This window comes from Anopheles coluzzii, chromosome 2 (assembly GCF_943734685.1).
Source record: "Anopheles coluzzii chromosome 2, AcolN3, whole genome shotgun sequence".
Taxonomy (NCBI): domain Eukaryota; kingdom Metazoa; phylum Arthropoda; class Insecta; order Diptera; family Culicidae; genus Anopheles; species Anopheles coluzzii.
This window is the reverse complement of record NC_064670.1, coordinates 62,889,750-62,909,265: the sequence shown is the minus strand read 5'-3', so window position 1 is coordinate 62,909,265 and position 19,516 is coordinate 62,889,750.

Genomic DNA, 19,516 nt, shown 5'->3' with positions numbered 1-19,516 from the left:
ATTGAAATAGTGCAAGATGCCTTTATTTGGATGAAACATGGCCGTAACAACGATAATAGATGGCAACAAAACTCAACATCAAATTTTAAGTACATGCAAATAGTGCAAGATGGCTTCATTTGGATGAAACATGGCCGTAACAACGATAATAGATGGCAACAAAACTCAACATCAAATTTCAAGGCCATTTAACTAGTGCAAGATGGCTTCATTTGGATGAAACATGGCCGTAACAACGATAATAGATGGCAACAAAACTCAACATCAAATTTTAAGTACATGCAAATAGTGCAATATGGCTTCATTTGGATGAAACATGGCCGTAACAACGATAATAGATGGCAACAAAATTCAACATCAAATTTCAAGGCCATTCAAATAGTGCAATATGGCTTCATTTGGATGAAACATGGCCGTAACAACGATAATAGATGGCAACAAAATTCAACATCAAATTTCAAGGCCATTCAAATAGTGCAATATGACTTCATTTGGATAAAACATGGCCGTAACAACGATAATAGATGGCAACAAAACTCAACATCAAATTTCAAGGCCATTCAAATAGTGCAAGATGGCTTCATTTGGATGAAACATGGCCGTAACAACGATAATAGATGGCAACATAACTCAACATCAAATTTCAAGGCCATTCAAATAGTGCAAGATGGCTTCATTTGGATATAACATGGCCGTAACAACGATAATAGATGGCAAAAAATAACTCAACATGAAATTTCAAGGCCATTCAATTAGTGCAAGATGGCTTCATTTGGATGAAACACGGCCGTTACAACGATAATAGATGGCAACAAAACTCAACATCAAATTTCAAGGCCATTCAAATAGTGCAATATGGCTTCATTTGGATGAAACATGGCCGTAACAACGATAATAGATGGCAACAAAATTCAACATCAAATTTCAAGGCCATTCAGATAGTGCAATATGACTTCATTTGGATAAAACATGGCCGTAACAACGATAATAGATGGCAAAAAAACTCAACATGAAATTTCAAGGCCATTCAAATAGTGCAAGATGGCTTCATTGGATGAAACATGGCCGTAACAACGATAATAGATGGCAACAAAATTCAAAATCCAATTTCAAGGCCAATGAATTAGTGCAAGATGCCTTTATTTGGATGTAACATGGCCGTAACAATGATAATTTTTTCTTTTTTCTTTGGCACAACAACCACTGTCGGTCAAGGGCCTGCCAAGTACCCACTAGTGAAGTGAGCTTGGCTTTCAGTGACTTATTGTTATCATAGCAGGATAGTCAGTCCTACGTGTGGGAGCACGGTCTATTTAGGGCTTGAACCCATGACGGGCATGTTGTTAAGTACGTTAACAACGATAATAGATGGCAACAAAATTCAACATCAAATTTCAAGGCCATTCAAATAGTGCAAGATGGCTTCATTTGGATGAAACATGGCCGTAACAACAATAATAGATGGCAACAAAATTCAACATCAAATTTCAAGGCCATTCAAATAGTGCAAGATGGCTTCATTTGGATGAAACATGGCCGTAACAACGATAATAGATGGCAACAAAATTCAACATCAAATTTCAAGGCCATTCAAATAGTGCAAGATGGCTTCATTTGGATGAAACATGGCCGTAACAACGATAATAGATGGCAACAAAACTCAACATCAGATTTCAAGACCATTTAAATAGTGCAAGATGGCTTCATTTGGATGAAACATGGCCGTAACAACGATAATAGATGGCAAAAAAACCCAACATCAAATTTCAAGGCCATTCAAATAGTGCAAGATGGCTTCATTTGGATGAAACATGGCCGTAACAACGATAATAGATGGCAACAAAACTCAACATCAAATTTTAAGTACATGCAAATAGTGCAATATGGCTTCATTTGGATGAAACATGGCCGTAACAACGATAATAGATGGCAACAAAATTCAACATCAAATTTCCAGGCCATTGAATTAGTGCAAGATGCCTTTATTTGGATGAAACATGGCCGTAACAACGATAATAGATGGCAACAAAATTCAACATCAAATTTCAAAGCCATTCAAATAGTGCAAGATGGCTTCATTTGGATGAAACATGGCCGTAACAACGATAATAGATGGCAACAAAATTCAACATCAAATTTCAAGGCCAATGAATTAGTGCAAGATGCCTTTATTTGGATGTAACATGGCCGTAACAACGATATTTTTTTCTGTTTTCTTTGGCACAACAACCACTGTCGGTCAAGGGCCTGCCAAGTACCCACTAGTGAAGTGAGCTTGGCTTTCAGTGACTTATTGTTACCATAGCAGGATAGTCAGTCCTACGTATGGGAGCACGGTCTATTTGGGGCTTGAACCCATGACGGGCATGTTGTTAAGTACGTTAACAACGATAAGAGATGGCAACAAAACTCAACATCAAATTTCAAGGCCATTCAAATAGTGCAAGATGGCTTCATTTGGATGAAACATGGCCGTAACAACGATAATAGATGGCAACAAAATTCAACATCAAATTTCAAGGCCATTCAAATAGTGCAATATGGCTTCATTTGGATGAAACATGGCCGTAACAACGATAATAGATGGCAACAAAAATCAACATCAAACTTCAAGGCCATTGAAATAGTGCAAGATGGCTTCATTTGGATGAAACATGGCCGTAACAACGATAATAGATGGCAACAAAACTCAACATCAAATTTCAAGGCCATTTAAATAGTGCAAGATGGCTTCATTTGGATGAAACATGGCCGTAACAACGATAATAGATGGCAAAAAAACCCAACATCAAATTTCAAGGCCATTGAATTAGAGCAAGATGCCTTTATTTGGATGAAACATGGCCGTAACAACGATAATAGATGGCAACAAAATTCAACATCAAATTTCAAGGACATTCAAATAGTGCAAGATGGCTTCATTTGGATGAAACATGGCCGTAACAACGATAATAGATGGCAACAAAACTCAACATCAAATTTCAAGGCCATTGAAATAGTGCAAGATGGCTTCATTTGGATGTAACATGGCCGTAACAACGATAATAGATGGCAACAAAACTCAACATCAAATTTCAAGGCCATTCAAATAGTGCAAGATGGCTTCATTTGGATGAAACATGGCCGTAACAACGATAATAGATGGCAACAAAACTCAACATCAAATTTTAAGTACATGCAAATAGTGCAATATGGCTTCATTTGGATGAAACATGGCCGTAACAACGATAATAGATGGCAACAAAATTCAACATCAAATTTCAAGGCCATTGAATTAGTGCAAGATGCCTTTATTTGGATGAAACATGGCCGTAACAACGATAATAGATGGCAACAAAATTCAACATCAAATTTCAAGGCCATTCAAATAGTGCAAGATGGCTTCATTTGGATGAAACATGGCCGTAACAACGATAATAGATGGCAACAAAATTCAACATCAAATTTCAAGGCCAATGAATTAGTGCAAGATGCCTTTATTTGGATGTAACATGGCCGTAACAACGATATTTTTTTCTGTTTTCTTTGGCACAACAACCACTGTCGGTCAAGGGCCTGCCAAGTACCCACTAGTGAAGTGAGCTTGGCTTTCAGTGACTTATTGTTACCATAGCAGGAAAGTCAGTCCTACGTATGGGTGCACGGTCTATTTAGGGCTTGAACCCATGACGGGTATGTTGTTAAGTACGTTAACAACGATAATAGATGGCAACAAAACTCAACATCAAATTTCAAGGCCATTCAAATAGTGCAAGATGGCTTCATTTGGATGAAACATGGCCGTAACAAGGATAATAGATGGCAACAAAACTCAACATCAAAATTCAAGGCCATTCAAATAGTGCAAAATGGCTTCATTTGGATAAAACATGGCCGTAACAACGATAATAGATGGCAACAAAATTCAACATCAAAATTCAAGGCCATTCAAATAGTGCAAGATGGCTTCATTTGGATGAAACATGGCCGTAACAACGATAATAGATGGCAACAAAATTCAACATCAAATTTCAAGGCCATTCAAATTGTACAATATGGCTTCATTTGGATGAAACATGGCCGTAACAACGATAATAGATGGCAAAACAACTCAACATCAAATTTCAAGGCCATTCAAATAGTGCAAGATGGCTTCATTTGGATAAAACATGGTTGTAACAACGATAATAGATGGCAACAAAACTCAACATCAAATTTCAAGGCCATTCAAATAGTGCAAGATGGCTTCATTTGGATGAAACATGGCCGTAACAACGATAATAGATGGCAACAAAATTCAACATCAAATTTCAAGGCCATTCAGATAGTGCAATATGACTTCATTTGGATAAAACATGGCCGTAACAACGATAATAGATGGCAAAAAAACTCAACATGAAATTTCAAGGCCATTCAAATAGTGCAAGATGGCTTCATTGGATGAAACATGGCCGTAACAACGATAATAGATGGCAACAAAATTCAAAATCCAATTTCAAGGCCAATGAATTAGTGCAAGATGCCTTTATTTGGATGTAACATGGCCGTAACAATGATAATTTTTTCTTTTTTCTTTGGCACAACAACCACTGTCGGTCAAGGGCCTGCCAAGTACCCACTAGTGAAGTGAGCTTGGCTTTCAGTGACTTATTGTTATCATAGCAGGATAGTCAGTCCTACGTGTGGGAGCACGGTCTATTTAGGGCTTGAACCCTTGACGGGCATGTTGTTAAGTACGTTAACAACGATAATAGATGGCAACAAAATTCAACATCAAATTTCAAGGCCATTCAAATAGTGCAAGATGGCTTCATTTGGATGAAACATGGCCGTAACAACGATAATAGATGGCAACAAAATTCAACATCAAATTTCAAGGCCATTCAAATAGTGCAAGATGGCTTCATTTGGATGAAACATGGCCGTAACAACGATAATAGATGGCAACAAAATTCAACATCAAATTTCAAGGCCATTCAAATAGTGCAAGATGGCTTCATTTGGATGAAACATGGCCGTATCAACGATAATAGATGGCAACAAAACTCAACATCAAATTTCAAGGCCATTCAAATAGTGCAATATGACTTCATTTGGATGAAACATGGCCGTAACAACGATAATAGATGGCAACAAAACTCAACATCAAATTTCAAGGCCATTTAAATAGTGCAAGATGGCTTCATTTGGATGAAACATGGCCGTAACAACGATAATAGATGGCAAAAAAACCCAACATCAAATTTCAAGGCCATTGAAATAGTGCAAGATGGCTTCATTTGGATGAAACATGGCCGTAACAACGATAATAGATGGCAACAAAACTCAACATCAAATTTCAAGGCCATTTAAATAGTGCAAGATGGCTTCATTTGGATGAAACATGGCCGTAACAACGATAATAGATGGCAAAACAACTCAACATCAAATTTCAAGGCCATTCAAATAGTGCAAGATGGCTTCATTTGGATGAAGCATGGCCGTAACAACGATAATAGATGGCAACAAAACTCAACATCAAATTTCAAGGCCATTCAAATAGTGCAAGATGGCTTCATTTGGATGAAACATGGCCGTAACAACGATAATAGATGGCAACAAAACTCAACATCAAATTTCAAGGCCATTGAATTAGTGCAAGATGGCTTCATTTGGATGAAACATGGCCGTAACAACGATAATAGATGGCAACAAAATTCAACATCAAATTTCAAGGCCATTCAAATAGTGCAAGATGGCTTCATTTGGATGTAACATGGCCGTAACAACGATAATAGATGGCAACAAAATTCAACATTAAATTTCAAGGCCATTGAATTAGTGCAAGATGCCTTTAGTTGGATGAAACATGGCCGTAACAATGATAATTTTTTCTTTTTTCTTTGGCACAACAACCACTGTCGGTCAAGGGCCTGCCAAGTACCCACTAGTGAAGTGAGCTTGGCTTTCAGTGACTTATTGTTATCATAGCAGGATAGTCAGTCCTACGTGTGGGAGCACGGTCTATTTAGGGCTTGAACCCTTGACGGGCATGTTGTTAAGTACGTTAACAACGATAATAGATGGCAACAAAATTCAACATCAAATTTCAAGGCCATTCAAATAGTGCAAGATGGCTTCATTTGGATGAAACATGGCCGTAACAACGATAATAGATGGCAACAAAATTCAACATCAAATTTCAAGGCCATTCAAATAGTGCAAGATGGCTTCATTTGGATGAAACATGGCCGTAACAACGATAATAGATGGCAACCAAATTCAACATCAAATTTCAAGGCCATTCAAATAGTGCAAGATGGCTTCATTTGGATGAAACATGGCCGTATCAACGATAATAGATGGCAACAAAACTCAACATCAAATTTCAAGGCCATTCAAATAGTGCAATATGACTTCATTTGGATGAAACATGGCCGTAACTACGATAATAGATGGCAACAAAACTCAACATCAAATTTCAAGGCCATTTAAATAGTGCAAGATGGCTTCATTTGGATGAAACATGGCCGTAACAACGATAATAGATGGCAAAAAAACCCAACATCAAATTTCAAGGCCATTCAAATAGTGCAAGATGGCTTCATTTGGATGAAACATGGCCGTAACAACGATAATAGATGGCAACAAAACTCAACATCAAATTTTAAGTACATGCAAATAGTGCAATATGGCTTCATTTGGATGAAACATGGCCGTAACAACGATAATAGATGGCAACAAAATTCAACATCAAATTTCAAGGCCATTGAATTAGTGCAAAATGCCTTTATTTGGATGAAACTTGGCCGTAACAACGATAATAGATGGCAACAAAATTCAACATCAAATTTCAAGGCCATTGAAATAGTGCAAGATGGCTTCATTTGGATGAAACATGGCCGTAACAACGATAATAGATGGCAACAAAATTCAACATCAAATTTCAAGGCCAATGAATTAGTGCAAGATGCCTTTATTTGGATGTAACATGGCCGTAACAACGATATTTTTTTCTGTTTTCTTTGGCACAACAACCACTGTCGGTCAAGGGCCTGCCAAGTACCCACTAGTGAAGTGAGCTTGGCTTTCAGTGACTTATTGTTACCATAGCAGGATAGTCAGTCCTACGTATGGGAGCACGGTCTATTTGGGGCTTGAACCCATGACGGGTATGTTGTTAAGTACGTTAACAACGATAATAGATGGCAACAAAACTCAACATCAAATTTCAAGGCCATTCAAATAGTGCAAGATGGCTTCATTTGGATGAAACATGGCCGTAACAACGATAATAGATGGCAACAAAATTCAACATCAAATTTCAAGGCCATTCAAATAGTGCAATATGGCTTCATTTGGATGAAACATGGCCGTAACAACGATAATAGATGGCAACAAAAATCAACATCACATTTCAAGGCCATTGAAATAGTGCAAGATGGCTTCATTTGGATGAAACATGGCCGTAACAACGATAATAGATGGCAACAAAACTCAACATCAAATTTCAAGGCCATTTAAATAGTGCAAGATGGCTTCATTTGGATGAAACATGGCCGTAACAACGATAATAGATGGCAAAAAAACCCAACATCAAATTTCAAGGCCATTGAATTAGAGCAAGATGCCTTTATTTGGATGAAACATGGCCGAAACAACGATAATAGATGGCAACAAAATTCAACATCAAATTTCAAGGCCATTCAAATAGTGCAAGATGGCTTCATTTGGATGAAACATGGCCGTAACAACGATAATAGATGGCAACAAAACTCAACATCAAATTTCAAGGCCATTCAAATAGTGCAAGATGGCTTCATTTGGATGTAACATGGCCGTAACAACGATAATAGATGGCAACAAAACTCAACATCAAATTTCAAGGCCATTCAAATAGTGCAAGATGGTTTCATTTGGATGAAACATGGCCGTAACAACGATAATAGATGGCAACAAAACTCAACATCAAATTTTAAGTACATGCAAATAGTGCAATATGGCTTCATTTGGATGAAACATGGCCGTAACAACGATAATAGATGGCAACAAAATTCAACATCAAATTTCAAGGCCATTGAATTAGTGCAAGATGCCTTTATTTGGATGAAACATGGCCGTAACAACGATAATAGATGGCAACAAAATTCAACATCAAATTTCAAGGCCATTCAAATAGTGCAAGATGGCTTCATTTGGATGAAACATGGCCGTAACAACGATAATAGATGGCAACAAAATTCAACATCAAATTTCAAGGCCAATGAATTAGTGCAAGATGCCTTTATTTGGATGTAACATGGCCGTAACAACGATATTTTTTTCTGTTTTCTTTGGCACAACAACCACTGTCGGTCAAGGGCCTGCCAAGTACCCACTAGTGAAGTGAGCTTGGCTTTCAGTGACTTATTGTTACCATAGCAGGATAGTCAGTCCTACGTATGGGAGCACGGTCTATTTGGGGCTTGAACCCATGACGGGTATGTTGTTAAGTACGTTAACAACGATAATAGATGGCAACAAAACTCAACATCAAATTTCAAGGCCATTCAAATAGTGCAAGATGGCTTCATTTGGATGAAACATGGCCGTAACAAGGATAATAGATGGCAACAAAACTCAACATCAAAATTCAAGGCCATTCAAATAGTGCAAAATGGCTTCATTTGGATAAAACATGGCCGTAACAACGATAATAGATGGCAACAAAATTCAACATCAAAATTCAAGGCCATTCAAATAGTGCAAGATGGCTTCATTTGGATGAAACATGGCCGTAACAACGATAATAGATGGCAACAAAATTCAACATCAAATTTCAAGGCCATTCAAATTGTACAATATGGCTTCATTTGGATGAAACATGGCCGTAACAACGATAATAGATGGCAAAAAAACTCAACATCAAATTTCAAGGCCATTCAAATAGTGCAAGATGGCTTCATTTGGATAAAACATGGTTGTAACAACGATAATAGATGGCAACAAAACTCAACATCAAATTTCAAGGCCATTCAAATAGTGCAAGATGGCTTCATTTGGATGAAACATGGCCGTAACAACGATAATAGATGGCAACAAAACTCAACATCAAATTTCAAGGCCATTGAATTAGTGCAAAATGCCTTTATTTGGATGAAACATGGCCGTAACAACGATAATAGATGGCAACAAAATTCAACATCAAATTTCAAGGCCATTCAAATAGTGCAAGATGGCTTCATTTGGATGTAACATGGCCGTAACAACGATAATAGATGGCAACAAAATTCAACATTAAATTTCAAGGCCATTGAATTAGTGCAAGATGCCTTTATTTGGATGTAACATGGCCGTAACAACGATAATTTTTTTTTCTTTGGCACAACAACCACTGTCGGTCAAGGGCCTGCCAAGTACCCACTAGTGAAGTGAGCTTGGCTTTCAGTGACTTATTGTTACCATAGCAGGATAGTCAGTCCTACGTATGGGAGCACGGTCTATTTGGGGCTTGAACCCATGACGGGCATGTTGTTAAGTACGTTAACAACGATAATAGATGGCAACCAAACTCAACATCAAATTTCAAGGCCATTCAAATAGTGCAAGATGGCTTCATTTGGATGAAACATGGCCGTAACATCGATAATAGATGGCAACAAAATTCAACATCAAATTTCAAGGCCATTCAAATAGTGCAAGATGGCTTCATTTGGATGAAACATGGCCGTAACAACGATAATAGATGGCAACAAAATTCAACATCAAATTTCAAGGCCATTCAAATAGTGCAAGATGGCTTCATTTGGATGAAACATGGCCGTAACAACGATAATAGATGGCAACCAAACTAAACATCAAATTTCAAGGCCATTCAAATAGTGCTAGATGGCTTCATTTGGATGAAGCATGGCCGTAACAACGATAATAGATGGCAACAAAATTCAACATCAAATTTCAAGGCCATTCAAATAGTGCAAGCTGGCTTCATTTGGATGAAACATGGCCGTAACAACGATAATAGATGGCAAAAAAACTCAACATTAAATGTTAAGTACATGCAAATAGTGCAAGATGGCTTCATTTGGATGAAACATGGCCGTAACAACGATAATAGATGGCAACAAAACTCAACATCAAATTTCAAGGCCATTCAAATAGTGCAAGATGGCTTCATTTGGATAAAACATGGCCGTAGCAAGGATAATAGATGGCAACAAAATTCAACATCAAATTTCAAGGCCATTCAAATAGTGCAATATGGCTTCATTTGGATGAAACATGGCCGTAACAACGATAATAGATGGCAACAAAATTCAACATCAAATTTCAAGGCCATTGAAATAGTGCAAGTTGGCTTCATTTGGATGAAACATGGCCGTAACAACGATAATAGATGGCAACAAAACTCAACATCAAATTTCAAGGCCATTTAAATAGTGCAAGATGGCTTCATTTGGATGAAACATGGCCGTAACAACAATAATAGATGGCAAAAAAACCCAACATCAAATTTCAAGGCCATTGAATTAGAGCAAGATGCCTTTATTTGGATGAAACATGGCCGTAACAACGATAATAGATGGCAACAAAATTCAACATCAAATTTCAAGGCCATTCAAATAGTGCAAGATGGCTTCATTTGGATGAAACATGGCCGTAACAACGATAATAGATGGCAAAAAAACTCAACATTAAATGTTAAGTACATGCAAATAGTGCAAGATGGCTTCATTTGGATGAAACATGGCCGTAACAACGATAATAGATGGCAACAAAACTCAACATCAAATTTCAAGGCCATTCAAATAGTGCAAGATGGCTTCATTTGGATGAAACATGGCCGTAACAACGATAATAGATGGCAACAAAATTCAACATCAAATTTCAAGGCCATTGAAATAGTGCAAGATGGCTTCATTTGGATGAAACATGGCCGTAACAACGATAATAGATGGCAACAAAACTCAACATCAAATTTCAAGGCCATTTAAATAGTGCAAGATGGCTTCATTTGGATGAAACATGGCCGTAACAACGATAATAGATGGCAAAAAAAACCCAACATCAAATTTCAAGGCCATTCAAATAGTGCAAGATGGCTTCATTTGGATGAAACATGGCCGTAACAACGATAATAGATGGCAACAAAACTCAACATCAAATTTCAAGGCCATTCAAATAGTGCAAGATGGCTTCATTTGGATGAAACATGGCCGTAACAACGATAATAGATGGCAACAAAACTCAAAATCAAATTTCAAGGCCATTCAAATAGTGCAAGATGGCTTCATTTGGATGAAACATGGCCGTAACAACGATAATAGATGGCAACAAAATTCAACATCAAATTTCAAGGCCATTCAAATAGTGCAAGATGGCTTCATTTGGATGAAACATGGCCGTAACAACGATAATAGATGGCAACAAAATTCAACATCAAATTTCAAGGCCAATGAATTAGTGCAAGATGCCTTTATTTGGATGTAACATGGCCGTAACAACGATATTTTTTTCTGTTTTCTTTGGCACAACAACCACTGTCGGTCAAGGGCCTGCCAAGTACCCACTAGTGAAGTGAGCTTGGCTTTCAGTGACTTATTGTTACCATAGCAGGATAGTCAGTCCTACGTATGGGAGCACGGTCTATTTGGGGCTTGAACCCATGACGGGCATGTTGTTAAGTACGTTAACAACGATAATAGATGGCAACAAAACTCAACATCAAATTTCAAGGCCATTCAAATAGTGCAAGATGGCTTCATTTGGATAAAACATGGTTGTAACAACGATAATAGATGGCAACAAAACTCAACATCAAATTTCAAGGCCATTCAAATAGTGCAAGATGGCTTCATTTGGATGAAACATGGCCGTAACAACGATAATAGATGGCAAAAAAACTCAACATCAAATTTCAAGGCCATTGAATTAGTGCAAGATGGCTTCATTTGGATGAAACATGGCCGTAACAACGATAATAGATGGCAACAAAATTCAACATCAAATTTCAAGGCCATTCAAATAGTGCAAGATGGCTTCATTTGGATGTAACATGGCCGTAACAACGATAATAGATGGAAACAAAATTCAAAAAGAACAAAATTCAACATTAAATTTCAAGGCCATTGAATTAGTGCAAGATGCCTTTATTTGGATGAAACATGGCCGTAACAACGATAATTTTTTTTTCTTTGGCACAACAACCACTGTCGGTCAAGGGCCTGCCAAGTAGCCACTAGTGAAGTGAGCTTGGCTTTCAGTGACTTATTGTTACCATAGCAGGATAGTCAGTCCTACGTATGGGAGCACGGTCTATTCGGGGCTTGAACCCATGACGGGCATGTTGTTAAGTACGTTAACAACGATAATAGATGGCAACAAAATTCAACATCAAATTTCAAGGCCATTCAACTAGTGCAAGATGGCTTCATTTGGATGAAACATGGCCGTAACAAGGATAATAGATGGCAAAAAAACTCAACATCAAATTTCAAGGCCATTCAAATAGTGCAAAATGGCTTCATTTGGATGAAATATGGCCGTAACAACGATAATAGATGGCAACAAAATTCAACATCAAATTTCAAGGACATTGAAATAGTGCAAGATGCCTTTATTTGGATGAAACATGGCCGTAACAACGATAATAGATGGCAACAAAATTCAACATCAAATTTCAAGGCCATTCAAATAGTGCAAAATGGCTTCATTTGGATAAAACATGGCCGTAACAACGATAATAGATGGCAACAAAACTCAACATAAAATTTCAAGGCCATTCAAATAGTGCAAGATGGCTTCATTTGGATGAAACATGGCCGTAACAACGATAATAGATGGCAACAAAATTCAACATCAAATTTCAAGGCCATTCAAATAGTGCAAGATGGCTTCATTTGGATGTAACATGGCCGTAACAACGATAATAGATGGCAACAAAATTCAACAGTAAATTTCAAGGCCATTGAATTAGTGCAAGATGCCTTTATTTGGATGTAACATGGCCGTAACAACGATAATTTTTTTTTCTTTGGCACAACAACCACTGTCGGTCAAGGGCCTGCCAAGTACCCACTAGTGAAGTGAGCTTGGCTTTCAGTGACTTATTGTTACCATAGCAGGATAGTCAGTCCTACGTATGGGAGCACGGTCTATTCGGGGCCTGAACCCATGAGGGGCATGTTGTTAAGTACGTTAACAACGATAATAGATGGCAACAAAATTCAACATCAAATTTCAAGGCCATTCAACTAGTGCAAGATGGCTTCATTTGGATGAAACATGGCCGTAACAAGGAAAATAGATGGCAACAAACTCAACATCAAATTTCAAGGCCATTCAAATAGTGCAAAATGGCTTCATTTGGATGAAACATGGCCGTAACAACGATAATAGATGGCAACAAAATTCAACATCAAATTTCAAGGACATTGAAATAGTGCAAGATGCCTTTATTTGGATGAAACATGGCCATAACAACGATAATAGATGGCAACAAAACTCAACATCAAATTTTAAGTACATGCAAATAGTGCAATATGGCTTCATTTGGATGAAACATGGCCGTAACAACGATAATAGATGGCAACAAAACTCAACATCAAATTTCAAGGCCATTCAAATAGTGCAAGATGGCTTCATTTGGATGAAACATGGCCGTAACAACGATAATAGATGGCAACAAAACTCAACATCAAATTTCAAGGCCATTCAAATAGTACAATATGGCTTCATTTGGATGAAACATGGCCGTAACAACGATAATAGATGGCAACAAAATTCAACATCAAATTTCAAGGCCATTCAAATAGTGCAAGATGGCTTCATTTGGATGAAACATGGCCGTAACAACGATAATAGATGGCAACAAAACTCAACATCAAATTTTAAGTACATGCAAATAGTGCAATATGGCTTCATTTGGATGAAACATGGCCGTAACAACGATAATAGATGGCAACAAAATTCAACATCAAATTTCAAGGCCATTCAAATAGTGCAATATGGCTTCATTTGGATGAAACATGGCCGTAACAACGATAATAGATGGCAACAAAATTCAACATCAAATTTCAAGGCCATTCAAATAGTGCAATATGACAACATTTGGATAAAACATGGCCGTAACAACGATAATAGATGGCAAAAAAACTCAACATCAAATTTCAAGGCCATTCAAATAGTGCAAGATGGCTTCATTTGGATGAAACATGGCCGTAACAACGATAATAGATGGCAACAAAACTCAACATCAAATTTCAAGGCCATTCAAATAGTGCAAGATGGCTTCATTTGGATGAAACATGGCCGTAACAACGATAATAGATGGCAACAAAATTCAACATCAAATTTCAAGGCCATTCAAATAGTGCAAGATGGCTTCATTTGGATGAAACATGGCCGTAACAACGATAATAGATGGCAACAAAACTCAACATCAAATTTTAAGTACATGCAAATAGTGCAATATGGCTTCATTTGGATGAAACATGGCCGTAACAACGATAATAGATGGCAACAAAATTCAACATCAAATTTCAAGGCCATTCAAATAGTGCAAGATGGCTTCATTTGGATGAAACATGGCCGTAACAACGATAATAGATGGCAAAAAAACTCAACATCAAATTTCAAGGCCATTCAAATAGTGCAAGATGGCTTCATTTGGATAAAACATGGTTGTAACAACGATAATAGATGGCAACAAAACTCAACATCAAATTTCAAGGCCATTCAAATAGTGCAAGATGGCTTCATTTGGATGAAACATGGCCGTAACAACGATAATAGATGGCAAAAAAACTCAACATCAAATTTCAAGGCCATTGAATAAGTGCAAGATGGCTTCATTTGGATGAATTATGGCCGTAACAACGATAATAGATGGCAACAAAATTCAACATCAAATTTCAAGGCCATTCAAATAGTGCAAGATGGCTTCATTTGGATGTAACATGGCCGTAACAACGATAATAGATGGCAACAAAATTCAACATTAAATTTCAAGGCCAATGAATTAGTGCAAGATGCCTTTATTTGGATGTAACATGGCCGTAACAACGATAATTTTTTTTCTTTGGCACAACAACCACTGTCGGTCAAGGGCGTGCCAAGTACCCACTAGTGAAGTGAGCTTGGCTTTCAGTGACTTATTGTTACCATAGCAGGATAGTCAGTCCTACGTATGGGAGCACGGTCTATTCGGGGCTTGAACCCATGACGGGCATGTTGTTAAGTACGTTAACAACGATAATAGATGGCAACAAAATTCAACATCAAATTTCAAGGCCATTCAAATAGTGCAAGATGGCTTCATTTGGATGAAACATGGCCGTAACAAGGATAATAGATGGCAAAAAAACTCAACATCAAATTTCAAGGCCATTCAAATAGTGCAAAATGGCTTCATTTGGATGAAACATGGCCGTAACAACGATAATAGATGGCAACAAAATTCAACATCAAATTTCAAGGACATTGAAATAGTGCAAGATGCCTTTATTTGGATGAAACATGGCCGTAACAACGATAATAGATGGCAACAAAATTCAACATCAAATTTCAAGGCCATTCAAATAGTGCAAAATGGCTTCATTTGGATAAAACATGGCCGTAACAACGATAATAGATGGCAACAAAACTCAACATAAAATTTCAAGGCCATTCAAATAGTGCAAGATGGCTTCATTTGGATGAAACATGGCCGTAACAACGATAATAGATGGCAACAAAATTCAACATCAAATTTCAAGGCCATTCAAATAGTGCAAGATGGCTTCATTTGGATGTAACATGGCCGTAACAACGATAATAGATGGCAACAAAATTCAACAGTAAATTTCAAGGCCATTGAATTAGTGCAAGATGCCTTTATTTGGATGTAACATGGCCGTAACAACGATAATTTTTTTTTTCTTTGGCACAACAACCACTGTCGGTCAAGGGCCTGCCAAGTACCCACTAGTGAAGTGAGCTTGGCTTTCAGTGACTTATTGTTACCATAGCAGGATAGTCAGTCCTACGTATGGGAGCACGGTCTATTCGGGGCCTGAACCCATGAGGGGCATGTTGTTAAGTACGTTAACAACGATAATAGATGGCAACAAAATTCAACATCAAATTTCAAGGCCATTCAACTAGTGCAAGATGGCTTCATTTGGATGAAACATGGCCGTAACAAGGAAAATAGATGGCAACAAACTCAACATCAAATTTCAAGGCCATTCAAATAGTGCAAAATGGCTTCATTTGGATGAAACATGGCCGTAACAACGATAATAGATGGCAACAAAATTCAACATCAAATTTCAAGGACATTGAAATAGTGCAAGATGCCTTTATTTGGATGAAACATGGCCATAACAACGATAATAGATGGCAACAAAACTCAACATCAAATTTTAAGTACATGCAAATAGTGCAATATGGCTTCATTTGGATGAAACATGGCCGTAACAACGATAATAGATGGCAACAAAACTCAACATCAAATTTCAAGGCCATTCAAATAGTGCAAGATGGCTTCATTTGGATGAAACATGGCCGTAACAACGATAATAGATGGCAACAAAACTCAACATCAAATTTCAAGGCCATTCAAATAGTACAATATGGCTTCATTTGGATGAAACATGGCCGTAACAACGATAATAGATGGCAACAAAATTCAACATCAAATTTCAAGGCCATTCAAATAGTGCAAGATGGCTTCATTTGGATGAAACATGGCCGTAACAACGATAATAGATGGCAACAAAACTCAACATCAAATTTTAAGTACATGCAAATAGTGCAATATGGCTTCATTTGGATGAAACATGGCCGTAACAACGATAATAGATGGCAACAAAATTCAACATCAAATTTCAAGGCCATTCAAATAGTGCAATATGGCTTCATTTGGATGAAACATGGCCGTAACAACGATAATAGATGGCAACAAAATTCAACATCAAATTTCAAGGCCATTCAAATAGTGCAATATGACAACATTTGGATAAAACATGGCCGTAACAACGATAATAGATGGCAAAAAAACTCAACATCAAATTTCAAGGCCATTCAAATAGTGCAAGATGGCTTCATTTGGATGAAACATGGCCGTAACAACGATAATAGATGGCAACAAAACTCAACATCAAATTTCAAGGCCATTCAAATAGTGCAAGATGGCTTCATTTGGATGAAACATGGCCGTAACAACGATAATAGATGGCAACAAAATTCAACATCAAATTTCAAGGCCATTCAAATAGTGCAAGATGGCTTCATTTGGATGAAACATGGCCGTAACAACGATAATAGATGGCAACAAAACTCAACATCAAATTTTAAGTACATGCAAATAGTGCAATATGGCTTCATTTGGATGAAACATGGCCGTAACAACGATAATAGATGGCAACAAAATTCAACATCAAATTTCAAGGCCATTCAAATAGTGCAAGATGGCTTCATTTGGATGAAACATGGCCGTAACAACGATAATAGATGGCAAAAAAACTCAACATCAAATTTCAAGGCCATTCAAATAGTGCAAGATGGCTTCATTTGGATAAAACATGGTTGTAACAACGATAATAGATGGCAACAAAACTCAACATCAAATTTCAAGGCCATTCAAATAGTGCAAGATGGCTTCATTTGGATGAAACATGGCCGTAACAACGATAATAGATGGCAAAAAAACTCAACATCAAATTTCAAGGCCATTGAATAAGTGCAAGATGGCTTCATTTGGATGAATTATGGCCGTAACAACGATAATAGATGGCAACAAAATTCAACATCAAATTTCAAGGCCATTCAAATAGTGCAAGATGGCTTCATTTGGATGTAACATGGCCGTAACAACGATAATAGATGGCAACAAAATTCAACATTAAATTTCAAGGCCAATGAATTAGTGCAAGATGCCTTTATTTGGATGTAACATGGCCGTAACAACGATAATTTTTTTTCTTTGGCACAACAACCACTGTCGGTCAAGGGCCTGCCAAGTACCCACTAGTGAAGTGAGCTTGGCTTTCAGTGACTTATTGTTACCATAGCAGGATAGTCAGTCCTACGTATGGGAGCACGGTCTATTCGGGGCTTGAACCCATGACGGGCATGTTGTTAAGTACGTTAACAACGATAATAGATGGCAACAAAATTCAACATCAAATTTCAAGGCCATTCAAATAGTGCAAGATGGCTTCATTTGGATGAAACATGGCCGTAACAAGGATAATAGATGGCAACAAAATTCAACATCAAATTTCAAGGCCATTCAAATAGTGCAAAATGGCTTCATTTGGATAAAACATGGCCGTAACAACGATAATAGATGGCAACAAAACTCAACATCAAATTTCAAGGCCATTCAAATAGTGCAAGATGGCTTCATTTGGATGAAACATGGCCGTAACAACGATAATAGATGGCAACAAAATTCAACATCAAATTTCAAGGCCATTCAAATAGTGCAAGATGGCTTCATTTGGATGAAACATGGCCGTAACAACGATAATAGATGGCAACAAAATTCAACATCAAATTTCAAGGCCATTCAAATAGTGCAAGATGGCTTCATTTGGATGAAACATGGCCGTAACAACGATAATAGATGGCAAAAAAACTCAATATCAAATTTTAAGTACATGCAAATAGTGCAATATGGCTTCATTTGGATGAAACATGGCCGTAACAACGATAATAGATGGCAACAAAACTCAACATCAAATTTCAAGGCCATTCAAATAGTGCAAGATGGCTTCATTTGGATGAAACATGGCCGTAACAACGATAATAGATGGCAACAAAATTCAACATCAAATTTCAAGGCCATTCAACTAGTGCAAGATGGCTTCATTTGGATGAAACATGGCCGTAACAAGGAAAATAGATGGCAACAAACTCAACATCAAATTTCAAGGCCATTCAAATAGTGCAAAATGGCTTCATTTGGATGAAACATGGCCGTAACAACGATAATAGATGGCAACAAAATTCAACATCAAATTTCAAGGACATTGAAAAAGTGCAAGATGCCTTTATTTGGATGAAACATGGCCATAACAACGATAATAGATGGCAACAAAACTCAACATCAAATTTTAAGTACATGCAAATAGTGCAATATGGCTTCATTTGGATGAAACATGGCCGTAACAACGATAATAGATGGCAACAAAACTCAACATCAAATTTCAAGGCCATTCAAATAGTGCAAGATGGCTTCATTTGGATGAAACATGGCCGTAACAACGATAATAGATGGCAACAAAACTCAAAATCAAATTTCAAGGCCATTCAAATAGTACAATATGGCTTCATTTGGATGAAACATGGCCGTAACAACGATAATAGATGGCAACAAAATTCAACATCAAATTTCAAGGCCATTCAAATAGTGCAAGATGGCTTCATTTGGATGAAACATGGCCGTAACAACGATAATAGATGGCAAAAAAACTCAATATCAAATTTTAAGTACATGCAAATAGTGCAATATGGCTTCATTTGGATGAAACATGGCCGTAACAACGATAATAGATGGCAACAAAATTCAACATCAAATTTCAAGGCCATTCAA